Source organism: Bidens hawaiensis, unplaced genomic scaffold, assembly GCF_021521415.1.
Source record: "Bidens hawaiensis isolate Kalapana, Puna unplaced genomic scaffold, B.hawaiensis_p1.1 tig00027996_1, whole genome shotgun sequence".
NCBI classification, from domain to species: Eukaryota; Viridiplantae; Streptophyta; class Magnoliopsida; order Asterales; family Asteraceae; genus Bidens; species Bidens hawaiensis.
The window spans coordinates 40,682-54,617 of record NW_027494539.1 but is presented as its reverse complement, the minus strand read 5'-3'; positions in this window follow the sequence as shown (position 1 = coordinate 54,617).

Here is a 13,936-nt window from a genome sequence, read left to right as displayed (position 1 = left end):
CTTTATATTTAAAAAACATTTATGATGATAAATGAATACGTCCTAACTAAAAGCTTGATTTTGTTCACACATTTGATATCTCAAAACTATATAACTAAAAATAAGCCTTACGAAAGTTTTGGATAGGTGTTGAATTGTTGACTATTTTCTTATCAAAATTCAGGTCAATAGCCTATCAAAGTGTTCAATGCCATAGTCAAAAGTAATAAAAAAGGGATGTGTTTGAAATAATAGTCATGAAATTTAAATGCTCATACTAAATTCTACTTTTTGTTTACTCTAGGAAAAAGGTTTATAATAGTTCAGAAAACATGTCTGGCAGACTGGGCCGGGCTTGGGCTTAAATTTATTACTTGTTTGCATTTAGCTTATAAAAAGATTTCCACTTTTACTTATTCAATAAACTAAACGGGTGTCTGCGTGATACGGCGAGTAACAAAAATCATAGTAATCATGTAACAATTGGGGATTTTCAAGATTTGTTTGAAACCTTGAAAACCTTTGAACCAATCATCACTTTTAGCCAGCCGGTTTCCAAATGTTCAAACCATAGCAAACGGTTTTGTTTATGGTTTATACAGAAAATTGGTCATATAAAACCGGACCGGCCGATTAACTTATTAATGAAACTCAATTCATGAAACCAAACCATTAGTAACGATTAAGTTTAAAGTTTCAACGGTTCAGTTTCGGTTCTTAATAACAAAAAAGTTGAACCAACGGTTTGGCTCACGGTATAACTTAGAAACCGTTAAAACCGAATTGTGAACACCCATACATAATATGTTAAGAATTTTTATTTGAAAAATTATTGCAATACCATACCCGATAATAAAAATGCTCATATTTATGGTGCAATTTTTTTAAAAATATATTAACGTATGAAAAAGTTATGGTCATTGGAAAATCGTTGGTGGAAAGTTAATTACAATTAAAATTAAACGGAATATATGGGTAAAGATAAAGGTCCAAAGTAGTAACTATTTCTTAAATTTACAAAAGTTGAGTAAAATTGAGGGGATAATGTTGTAACAATTTCAAGACATATTATCTAATTGACAAGTTTGTTCATATCTTACATGCTATATAAGGTGTATCATATGCATTAAAAGTTGTAAATTACTTAAAAATGACGTGTCTTAATTTGATTATGTCTCATGTATTATATATAATACTAGACAGGTGTCCGCGCAATGCGGCGGGAAACAAAATCCTAGTAATCATGTAACAATTATGGATGTTCAAGGTTCGTTTTAAACATTGAAAACGTTTAAACCAATCATCACTTTTGGTTAGTCGGTTTCTGAATGTTCGAAACATAGCAAACGGTTTGATTTACGGTTTATACCGAAAATAAGCCATATGAAACTGTACCAGACGGTAAACTTATTACTGAAACTCAATGTGTGAAAACAATTAGAAACCGTTAAAACCAAAGTGTGAACACCCATACGTAACATGTTAATTTTTTTAATTGAAAACAAAAACTATAGCAATACCATACACAAATTAAAGATAATAAAATGTTCATTGTTATGGAGAAATTTCTAAAAAAATATATTAATGTATGGAAAAGTTACGACCGTTGACAAATCGTTGGTGGGAAGTTGGTTTACAACTAATTAAAAAGAATACATGAGTAAAGATAAAGGTTCAAAGTTGTAACTATTTCTTAAATTTAATTACAAAATGACAAATTTACTAAAGGACAAATTTGCTCATATCTTACATGTTATAGAATGTGCAACTTATGTCTTGCATGTCGTAAATTACTTAAAATATAGGTGTTTTTGTCCTATACGGTTCGTATAGGGCTATACGGTCGTATAGGACATGAATTGTGTCAGTTTGTGTCGGCCATCGTTTATAGTGCCTCGTATAGGCCTATACGGTCGTATAGACACTTTTTTTTTAAAAAAAAATGATAACCATATATACAATATATGTGATTTATACGGGTCGTATTTGGCTCGTTTATCTTAACAGGCTTAAATGCTGAGCTCTAGCTTAGCTCGTCAAAAGTTCAAGACTGTTTGGGGTTGGTTTATTATTAAATTTTCTAAAAAAAATTGAGGTTTTTTAATATTCTAGGCATACTTGTTACTTACATGTAATAAAATTTAAGGTTTTTTTAACATCTAGTCCACATACATTAAAATAAAAGTGCACCCCAAAATACGTAATGTTCCAAATTACTTTCAGCCTAATCTTATCAACCATCATAAAAATATTTCATGTTTTAAGCTTAGAAAATTGAAAATCTGTCTATACGGGTCGTTTAGCACTATACGGCTCGTTTAGGCCCGTATAGTCGTTTTCCGGCAGCGATTAAGGCAGTTTGGATGTTTTTGCAAATGTTTTCTATACGGTCGTATAGCCCTATACGACCGTATAGCTTTTATGGTTTTGTTAGAAGGCAATACGAGCCATTTAATGCCTATACGGCTCGTATATGCCTATACGGTCGTATAGGCTGCAAAAAGTGGTTTTTTTTTGTTCCCGTGTCAGGCATGCGTTCCCTATACGAGCCGTATAGGCATGTAGGGATGGTGTATGAAGATCACATCCCTTATATATTGTATAGATAGATAAACTAATTAAAGCGACATGGCTCATTAAATATCAAATCCAATAGATAAAAGATCATTATAATTTACTATTTGAAAAATACCCTGATTAATATTTTGATGCATTAGAGCTTTTTTTTTCTTTCAAAAAGAACAAAATGACCACGCATACACATTTAACGGTTGTTGATTTAGTTTAGCATTGATAGCATATAGTAGTCACTTACTTTGACTGCGCATTAAGAATGATCCGATTAACTAGTGAATAGAATGATGTGAAACATACTCGGTTTAGTTTTGGAGGAATGATCTTTCACGGGCACACAAAAGCCTAAGGGTGAGGAGTGATTTACCCACTCATGGCTTAACCATTCAGCAAAACAACAAAAAAAAACTACGTAATTTAAGAGGGGGTGATGTACCAAAGTACTCATTCAACAATTAACCGATATGATAATGTCACCTCAAATCAACCTAAGTCATCCCAACTACACTCCGTTGTACTCGCCCAACAACTCTAGGCTGAGTTCAAAACCTCGTCCACCCTAAGAACTACGTGAACTCATCCCTCTCTTTTATGGCTATCTTGCAATCATTACGATAATGTTTGGTACGCATAAATGACATGCAAAATGAAATGGATCATTGAGAGAATGAAAAAAGAGGTGTTTGGTTGGTCAATAGAATGTAATCAGCGATTAAACAAGGAATTACATTCAATCAAAATCATTCATTCACATCCCTTTACCTCTTTTTTTTTCGTTCCTCTTTCACCCAACTTTATTGACAACACCACCTAGCTGCCACTATCACCTTCTCTGCCGCCAATGCAATTGTTTTGGTAAACTTTCATTATATTGAAGAAAGGGAATTTGTATCATTTGTATTTCATGCATGCGTCTTTTTGTGTCTACTAATCACCATAAAGTAATTATTTATTCCATTTTTTAGGTTAAGACAAGACAAACTAATGGTATATGTAGTCATTTGTGTTCGCGAACTCCTTCCTTCTTTTTTATGCTTGTAAACGAACCATTCGAACGGACAATATATTAAGCGAACATGGTTTCTTGTTCATGTTCGTTTTCATTATGTTTGCTCGTTAACGTTAACTTTATAAACGAACAAATCACGAACGTAAGCAAACAAATATAACTAAACATAATTTAGCTAAAACTAGTTTAAAGTAATGTGAAGAACAATATGTTGGACATAAAATACTATTAAAACTACACTAAATTGAAATGGGCCCCCAAAAACTAACGAATATGTTGGCGAGCATAAACGAACAAATTAACATAAACAAACATAAACGAAATACACGATTTAAGTTTAACGAACGATTACGAACATAAGTGAACAAACGAGATATGTGTTCATGTTCTTTCATTTAGCTAAATTAACCAAAAACTTTGTTCTTGTTCGTTTGTTTATTAAATAAACAAACTAATAAAAGTGTATATACAATTTATCCACTGAAAAAGATTATTCGATTAAGAACACCAATGCTAATTTCTAAATCAAAACTTTAACCCTAATTAATCTAAATACAAGATATAAAGATCTTATATAGAAAACTACAAACAACAGAATTGCTAAGTAGTAAGATGTCACAATATCATACCAACAAACAACATTAAACTTAGTTGGTGAACATGAACAACCAGATAACGAACAAGACTATGAACGAGAGAACTAGGGTTTGTTAAGTAATTGAGATCGTTTAACGAATTGATCTATTGCAATATATCAAAGTCTTCATCAAACGTAGTAGTTCGTTTTGTTTATTTAAAAAAAGTGGTTTGGTGCATTTATTTTTGTTAAAAAGGTGATTCGGTTCGTTAAATTTTGTTAAAAAAAGTGGTTTGGTTTGTTTATTTTTGTTAAAAATACTAGTTTGGTACATTTATTATTGTTAAAAAAAGGGGGTCGGTGCGTTTATTTTGGTTAGGAAAATTTAATTTTAATTTAAAAGTAACTTTTTACTACATAAGCAGTCCACGACTTCACGTCATTATTTTTGCAACATCATCATACACTTCATCATCCACATAAAAAACTAACGAAATCTAACCTCGTTCGTGAAAAGATCGTTGGCAGCCAATAGGTCAAAACTTGAGACTGGTGTGATATATTTTTAAATTTTTGAGATTGGGGTGCTATATTTTTAAAGTTGGGCTTAGCGTCTGCCAATCGGACAAAATTTAGATTATTAAAATCCAATATCCCTAGTTTATTTTATTTAGATTGTCATGATTGGTAAAAATTGCAAGAAAACTTATCATAAATTGTAACGAATTATTACCTGTAACATAGTGTCGACAACAGCTAACAATAAGTAGAAAACTTGGTTTGAGGACCAAGTTATGATAAAGATTAAAGACTTTTCACTTATATTACTATATAATTTCTTTATAATGTCCTGTTAGTTGTGCTATCAAAATTTTGTAGCCAAATGGTATTAATGTGTTAAAAACTTGAAGTCTCTCGAGTCTTTTAATGAGGAAAATGTTGTCATTTTAGGAGTGGGTGTATCTGAGTTTATAGTTAACGATTAATGAGAAAGGTTTTTTTATATAGGTTGTTTTCGTAACCTCTTTCTTGGGATTCTTACGCCCGGATACAAATAAAATAAGGGTCTTACTAGGGACACTCCTTGTACGCCCCATATAGCTCTACACAAGCTATACAGACATGGTATAGTCCTATACGGGCGAGCCGTATAAGGGGTTTTTGGTGTTCCTAGAAAACCCCTAAAATAAACCAACCTTTTTTTTACCTATTTTACCTAAGTAAAAAATGTGTTTACCATTACTAGGATGAAGTTAGTTTGGACTTGGGCTGACAAGAAAGACTGGGACAAAATTAGACACCACACAGAATTCCTGTCAACAAATTAACATCAACTGAGACCCACATTCAGTAATTAAAGCAGATTCATTATTAAATCGTAACATATGTATGTTATTTTATGTACATTTGGGTTTTGGCCAACATTTATTTTACCACTAAACACAAATGCCCTTCACTTTTTTTTTTTTTTTTTTGAAAATTGACTTTCATAAAAAACAAACACCACCAACGACTATCATCAAGACGGAGAAAGACGCCGAAAGCCAAAAACCAAAAACAACAATCACGTTACATCAAATAAACACCATCTTTTCCAATCCACTACCCCTATCTTAGATCTATTTTTGTACCAAAGAAAACCCAAAGATTTTATATCCGCAACCATTTCTACCACCTTAGTGTTCTTGCCCGAAAAAATCTTTTCATTCCTAGCCCGCCAAATCCTCCAACAAGTAATGATGACAATGCCATGAATAATCAATCTCTTGTTCCCCGTCGCACCACTAACCTTATGCACTTCCACCAGATCATTGACATGGAAAACAAAAGATCTAGGTATGTTGCACCATGAACCAATCGCATTCCAAACGGCCATAGAAATGAAACACCCGGTTAACAAGTGCTCGAGCGATTCCTCATTACTCACACATAAAGCGCAACTATGATCATCACGATGCAAATGACGTCTAGCTAAAGCCTCCTTGGTTGGAAGAGAATCCAGAACGGCCCTCCACATAAAAATATTACATTTTTTCGGGACCCAATCGCTCCATTGAAAACCAAAACTCCCAGCATCCACAACGGACCGCATCATCCAACTTTTAATTGACGAAACCTCGAACTCTTTGCTGCTACCAACCGCCCAAGACCATGAATCTTCACGGTCAACCATCACCACCCCTTGAAGGAGATCTTCCAACTCTTGCTTCTCGATCACCTCCTGTTGGGAACAAGGAGCTCTAAGCCAATCCCACACAATGCGACGAGAGGATCCAGTGACCACCAACCGATCTGCTAACAAGAAATTTTTATGTTTTTCTACCGCATATAAGGACGGATACTTGTCCATAATCGGCGCCGAACCCAACCACAAATCCATCCAAAACCGAACTTGGCGACCATTCCCAACTGTGGCCCGGATCACTCTATTAAAACCCATACCATCAACCTTAAATTTGTTCCAAAACATAACACAATTCTTCCAAACCCCGGGAACCCCATTATAAACCGGAGCAAGCCCCCAACCGCGCGAGGACCCGTGAATAGACAACACTACTCTTCTCCACATCGCGTGATGATCGTTTAGAAATCTCCCAAGCCATTTAGTAATCAGCGCTTGATTATTAACCTCTAAACGAGCGATACCTAAACCCCCTTCTTTTATAGGTTTGGTGACTACCTCCCAAGCCACCCATGACATCTTCCTCACTTCATCCGAACCACCCCATAAGAACCTTCTCATCAAAGCTTCTAAATCATTGGTAACCTTCTTGGGTGCCTTAAAAAGCGAAAAATAATAAGTGGGAAGACTATCCAGCACCGATTTAATAAGGGTTAACCGACCGGCAATAGATAACGAATTAACTTTCCATTTAGAAAGCCTCTTCTTGAACTTGGACACAACCGGTTCCCAATTAACCACCCTATTCATGTTAGCGCCAACCATAATCCCTAGATAAGAAAACGGGATTCTACCCGGCTTACAACCCATGAAACCAGCTTGGATATCGATCTCACCATCTTCTACACCTACTCCAAATAACACTGATTTATGGAGATTAATCTTTAGCCCCGAACACAAGTAAAATATGCGAAGAATACGTTTCAAGTTATCAAAATTAAAAGAAGACCACTCTCCCATAATCATAGCATCATCCGCATACAAAAGATGGGATAAAGTAGGACCTTCATTAGGAAGAGTAATACCATGAAACGCATCTATATCACAGGCTTGTTTCAACATACCTGAAAAAGCCTCCATCAGAATAATAAAAAGAAAAGGCGATAGCGGGTCACCTTGACGAATGCCTTTATGACACCAAAATTCGAATGTAGGAGAACCATTAACAAGAACAGATGATCTGGTCGCCAACAAAATACCACTAATCCAATCACACCAGACCGAAGGGAAACCCATCTGAGAAAGAACCGACAACAAGAACTCCCAATTCACATTATCATAGGCTTTATCGAAGTCAATCTTGAACATAAAAATTCTTCTCTCCCTCTTCTTAGCCCAAGCAATAACCTCATTAGCCACCAAAGGGCCATCAAGAATATATCTCCCGGATAAGAAAGCCGACTGATGCTCTGAGACAATCTTATTCATAACCGTTTTGAGTCGATTCACTAACACCTTCGACACAGTCTTTAAAATACAACCAATGAGACTTATCGGTCTAAAATCCCCCAAAGATGACGAATTATTTACCTTAGGAATTAAGGTGATAAAAGACGATCCAACCCCCGAGCAAAAACTTTTAACACTATGAAAATGATCAAAAATATCCGCAAAATCCTTCTCGAACAACTCCCAAAAAAACCGAATGAACCTAAAATTAAAACCATCCGGCCTAGGAGCTTTGTCACTACCGCATTCATAAACCGCCTTCTTGATCTCATGCACGGAAAAATCACTGATCAAAAAATCCGCCTCCACCGAAGACAAGACCGAAAACCCATATCCAATCAACCGAGGCCGATGTGTAATAGATTCTTTAAACTTACCAGCAAAGAAACGCAAAACTTCCTTTTTAATGAGAACCGGGTTTGTTTCCCATGCCCCATTCACTTCCAAACCCGGAAAATAATTTGAAGCTTTACGTTTATTAATAAAACCGTGAAAAAATCGAGAATTTTCGTCTCCATGAATCGCCCAATTACACCGAGCCTTTTGCTTCAAATCCCGGTAATAATGATTATCCAACTCGCCTAGCCGTCTTTTAATTTCGCTTAAAGACCATGTCTCTTCTTCCAACAAATCCCGAACCTCCATGGTTTGGTCCAAATCACGCAACTCTTGCTCCAATAAAACCCTTTCCTCCTTTTCTTTGGCTTTACAATCGATCGCCCATCTAGAAATAGCATCACGCAAAGCTTTAAATTTATACAACAATCTCGCGTCCGGAGAACCATGAAACGAGCCATCAACAAGCGTCTTCTTAACCAACGTCCCAAAATCCTCTCTACCAAGCCATGAATTGAAAAACCTAAACGGTTTGGGACCATAGTTCTTGGAAGAACCAATTTTCAAAACCAACGGACTATGATCCGGCTTATTCCTTTCGAGAGCAATATACTCCGCACACGGCCATTCCATAAAGAAATCCCATTAACGAAGATTCTGTCAATACGGCTTAATTTATTTCCTGCAACAAAAGTAAAACGCCTCCCTTTCAAGGAGTACTCGTGAAGATTCGAATCATCAATGAAATCGTTAAACTCATTGGCCTCACCCACATTAAACAAAGAATTCCGCCTATCCTCGGCACACCGAACCGAGTTAAAATCTCCTGCCACAATCCACCTCCCATTACCCTCCCCGATCAAATCACGAATTTCCCTCCAAAGAGCTCGTTTAGTAACTAGATTTTGAGGAGAATAAACATTGAGAAAATGAAACAAGCTACTCTTTCCTTTCACAGTGCCCGAAACTAGAAGCCAATTATTATTCTTGACCACCCTTTCCATACGAAAGACTAAGGAATCCCAGATCGATAATAACCCATTCGACCTTCCAGACGAAGGAACCCAATCAAATGAATACTCACCATAACCCCAAAACCTTCCCACATCCACAGAATCCAAGGAAACAAATTGCGACTCTTGTAAAACAATAAAACTAACCTCATGATGGACTCGAAGACCTCGAATCCAATCGGCTTTGCTAGAACTCCCTAACCCACGAATGTTCAGAGAGAAACATTCATTGAACACCTTCTTGATAGCCTTCGGAAACAAGAACCTCTTTAACACTAGAAACAAAATCTTGCAAATTCTTAACACCTAACGCCTTACTCAACTCAATGGACTTCTCCAACTCCACCTCAATCGGACCTTGGTGTTGCACCGGATCAATACCTCTACCAATCATCGAGGGCTCCGCAGTCTCTCCCTCGATGTCTCGAACCACCTCCGTATTAGTAGACAGCCCTTTGTTAAGATCCGGTGTTAAGAACTCTCCTTCAACACCTGTCTCGATACCCCTAGTAACATCCGAAGGCACGTGCATAATACCGATAAACTTATCAAGATCAAACATATCTTTATCCTCCATTGGTCTCTTCTTAGGACGCTCCCTAGAACCACTACCCCCACTCCGATTAGAAAATAAAGACTTCCGTCTGAACTTCTTATGTCCCTTGCCTTTCAACACAGAAACATTTGTACTATCAACGTTACCATTCTCGACCGCCTCCTCATTAGAATGATCATAAGAGTTCGAAAACTCACCGACCATCACGTTAGAATTATCGTTCACACAACCATCCAACCCATTAACAACATGTTCCCTGACAGAAACTTCATTAGCTTGAGAACATTCGCCCTCTTCACGATGCACATTATGAAACTCATCCTGCACAATATTATCATCACACTTATCCTCCTCTGGTAAAACGGAACCATCATCCTCTTCATACTCTACTACACATTCCGGTATCCATTCCCCAACATCTTCATCCACCCACACTTTAAAAATTTTTCCCCCCCAATTAATGTCCACCCGATCCACAATCCGTTTGCACTCTTTACTCAACACACCGATGAGAGTATACGATAAGTTATTCTCTTCACCTGATAAGGAAGCCGATTGAACCACCTTGCCAAATCTGCTTCCAATCAAATCGAATACCTCGACTAACACCAACTGAGCCGGAACCCCATGAACTTGGAGCCAGGCGATCCGACCCTTCTCCACACTAGTTCTATCAGACCAAGGTTCTAAAAACTCAAACCAGTCTGACCATTTGTCTTTGTCATTCAGGAAGGCATCCCTATCCCCACTAACGTAGAATACCAACACCACTGAAAGCCCTCCCAGATACTTAATATCTAATGATCTCCAACCATGCTTCCGAACCAACTTTTTCAAAGAAGTTAACGTGTGAAGATTCACCACCCTCCCCGTAAGAGCACATCCCTTCCAATGAGAAAACCGTTCCACCGAATCATCCACCTTAATCTCATCTACTTTGTTCCGATTTAACAAAGAATCAACAAAGGAACGCCCATTACCAACTGATGCATAAAGAACCCCATTCCTATCGGATCCTTCGGAACTAGGGTTTGCTTGATCACTAGGTTTTGCATGGCTATTAACAGGAACAGAAGCCGACTTCCTCCTATTACCAGAATCGGGTCTATCTAGATTCTCACCATCCACAAACCGAGCAATCGCAATAAACAACTTATACGAACCGATCCATACATCTAATAACTCATCTCCCAACTGTTTGACATCTTTCACCTCGGAAAACGATACGAAAGCAAACCTCTTGCCCCATTTATCCAACTTCCTAGCTATATAGGAACCTTCGTAACGACCAAAGCTACCCATAACATCTTTTAAGTCTTGCGAAGAACACTTTGGGGGAAGATTTGAGACAAAAAACTTCGATAAAACCTTGTTATTACCTTGAGCCTGATGATCATTCCGTTTCCCTTTCCGATTACGTGGTTGTTCCCATTCTTCTGAATCCATGCCGCCGTGGATCGCCCGAGATTTTCGGAGCTAGGGTTCTTGGCCGCGAACCAAAACAGAGGAATTGAACCGCGACGGTGATGAACGAAGGGGATGAACGGCGGCGGTGATGAACGAAGGGGCTGGTGGTGGTGATGAAGACCGGGGACGGCGATGACGGGATGATGGTGGTGGGCGACGGGTCTGTATACGGAGGATTTGGTGGTGGAATTGGTGGTGGTGATGAAGGCCGGTGACGGGAACGGGGATGGTGGTGGTGATGAAGGCCGGTGACGGGGACGGGTGGTGATGAACGATGGTTGGGTTTGGACGGCGACGGGGATGGTGGTGGTGGGGTTTGTATGGAGACGGGGTTGGTGGTGGTGGGGTTTGGACGGCGACGGGGTTGGTGGTGGTTTAGGGTTTGGACGGCGACGGTAAATGCCCTTCACTTAACTATCTATTAGGAAAACTAACTTTCGTCTAGAATCAAGTGTGTATATAACACTAACTTTCGTCAGAAAACATAAATTTAACTATAAGTATGCTTATTATAAATGAAGAAAAAGTGATGTATATGCTATCAAATTTAATGTATTAAATAAATGTAATTTAACATTGAAATTGATATATCGCATTAAAACAAAACTTTTATATCAGATTATTTTATTTCTTCTGAAAACTACTATTCATTTATTTCTAATCATTATTCATCCCATTAAATGTATTTCTTTATTTCAGGACATCTAAAATCTTTTGATATTTAAATATAAGATAAGGCAGCTTTAAATTTTTATTTTGGATTTGCTTGTCACGGCCTTTGTGTAGATGGGAACACATGTAATAATATTATATTTATTTTCTTTTAACAATGAAATTTCTTTTAATTCTTCTTGTTGTGAAACCTCAACTCAAACCATTTCAACCTTACATGCTTAAAGGGAAAGGCTTTGTGTTTCTTTGATTGACTATCAATCCATTGGTTATTATTTATTTATTAAATAATTATACTTTTTAAATTATAATAAAGTTGTTATATAATTATTTTTCTGTATAAAATATTGTGTAATCAAACTCAATGCTTGAAATCGAATGCGGGCTTTTATTAGTTTGATTCAAATTTTTAATGAGCTCGTTTATTAATGAACTCTTTTATATTAGTTTGATTCAAACTTCTAAGACTATATATAGTGGTTGTATAGTTAAAATGTCACCTAGGTCTCATGTAGGCAAAAATAAATTCACTAATTATATATCTATAATATATATAAACGAAGATATAAAAATCCTACGTGTCGCGATGTGGTCGCTCCCCATTTTTTTTGGAGTCACCAGATTTGTTTGATTTTTAAATGGAGGTTTCTCATGCATTTGACCCGAATTCATGGGTATGGGTCTTACCAAACCTAGATATTCCTTAAACGGGTTATAACATCTCCTTAAATTAAAAATTATTCTTACCAAATTATTGATGTAAAAATCCTATAAAATAGGATATATTAAAAATTAATATCTTATTTATTTTAAAAAAGATATATATATATATATATATTATTTAAATTAAAAAACCAATTTTATAATAAAAAAATAAACGGGTCTTAGGTCTCATCAAACCATAAGTATATTATTAACTTTCATAAATATTATTTATAATTAAAAAATCAATTTTATAGTAAAAAAAATAAACAGGTATTGGGTCTCATCAAAACCATATAGCTTTTAAACCGGGTTATAACATCATCTCATTTATCTGTTAAAACAATTTATCATTAAATCATAAGTTTATAATTAACTTTTATACAATAAAAAAATATAAATTCAAAAAATAAATAAATATTAGAACAAACAATATAAAACAACCCCTGTAATACGGGGGATAAAAACTAGTATATATATATATATATATATATATATATATATATTAATTGAGATACAAAGAGAGAACCCCATCCCATTTTCCTCTGATTCGAAGGGCCGCCGCGTTTCACTCCTCTACACTTCACATCCGCTCGAACTTTTGTAGAAAATTAAGGTTGGTAACCCTAATTTAGTGATATTTGGCTTTAATTTTGTGATGACTGATTTTACCATCCAATTTTTTATCTTTAGGCTAGGGTTTTATTATGCCGTCGACTACGGTGATTTGCAGAAAATTAGGGCTTTTTCAATTTTGTGAACACCGACTCTTTCCTTAAGGTAAAATTTTAGTTCTTTTTCTTAGTCACAAAATTGGGGCTGCTTTAATGGCAACTTTTATAGCAAATTGAAACTGTTATGGATATTGAGTTGATTTCCAAATTCAAACGCGCGTATTAATGATGTTTAATCAACAAGACCATCCACAAGATTAAACAAGTAAGTATTATTTGAGTCTAGAAGTTTCTTTATATTCAGATTATATTGATTGATTTTCAATATACCTTATACAGGTGGGCAAACAAACCGGTTAATCGAACCGAACAGAACCTGTTTGAGACCGATTATGAACCAATTAAAGCCGTAGGTTCGGAACCGGTTTGTAGTTTCATCACTGAAACCGGTTTAAACCGGTTAACCGAACCAAAACCGATCCTAAACCGATTTTGATTTTTGTTGACCAAACCGAACTTGTTTTGAGTTTTAAACTGGTTTGTGCACCTCTAATACCTTATAATCCTTAAGTCAAATAAACAAAATTGATAATTACATTAAATAATAATAATGTTTTGTTACATCCATGTTGGAGCAAAAAAAGTAAATACAAAATTTTTTTATCTAAATATTAAGCTGGACCAAAATCATTTTTGTGCAAATATAGCTTGGTACTTTTCTAAAAAGGGGTCAAAGATCTTTAGAT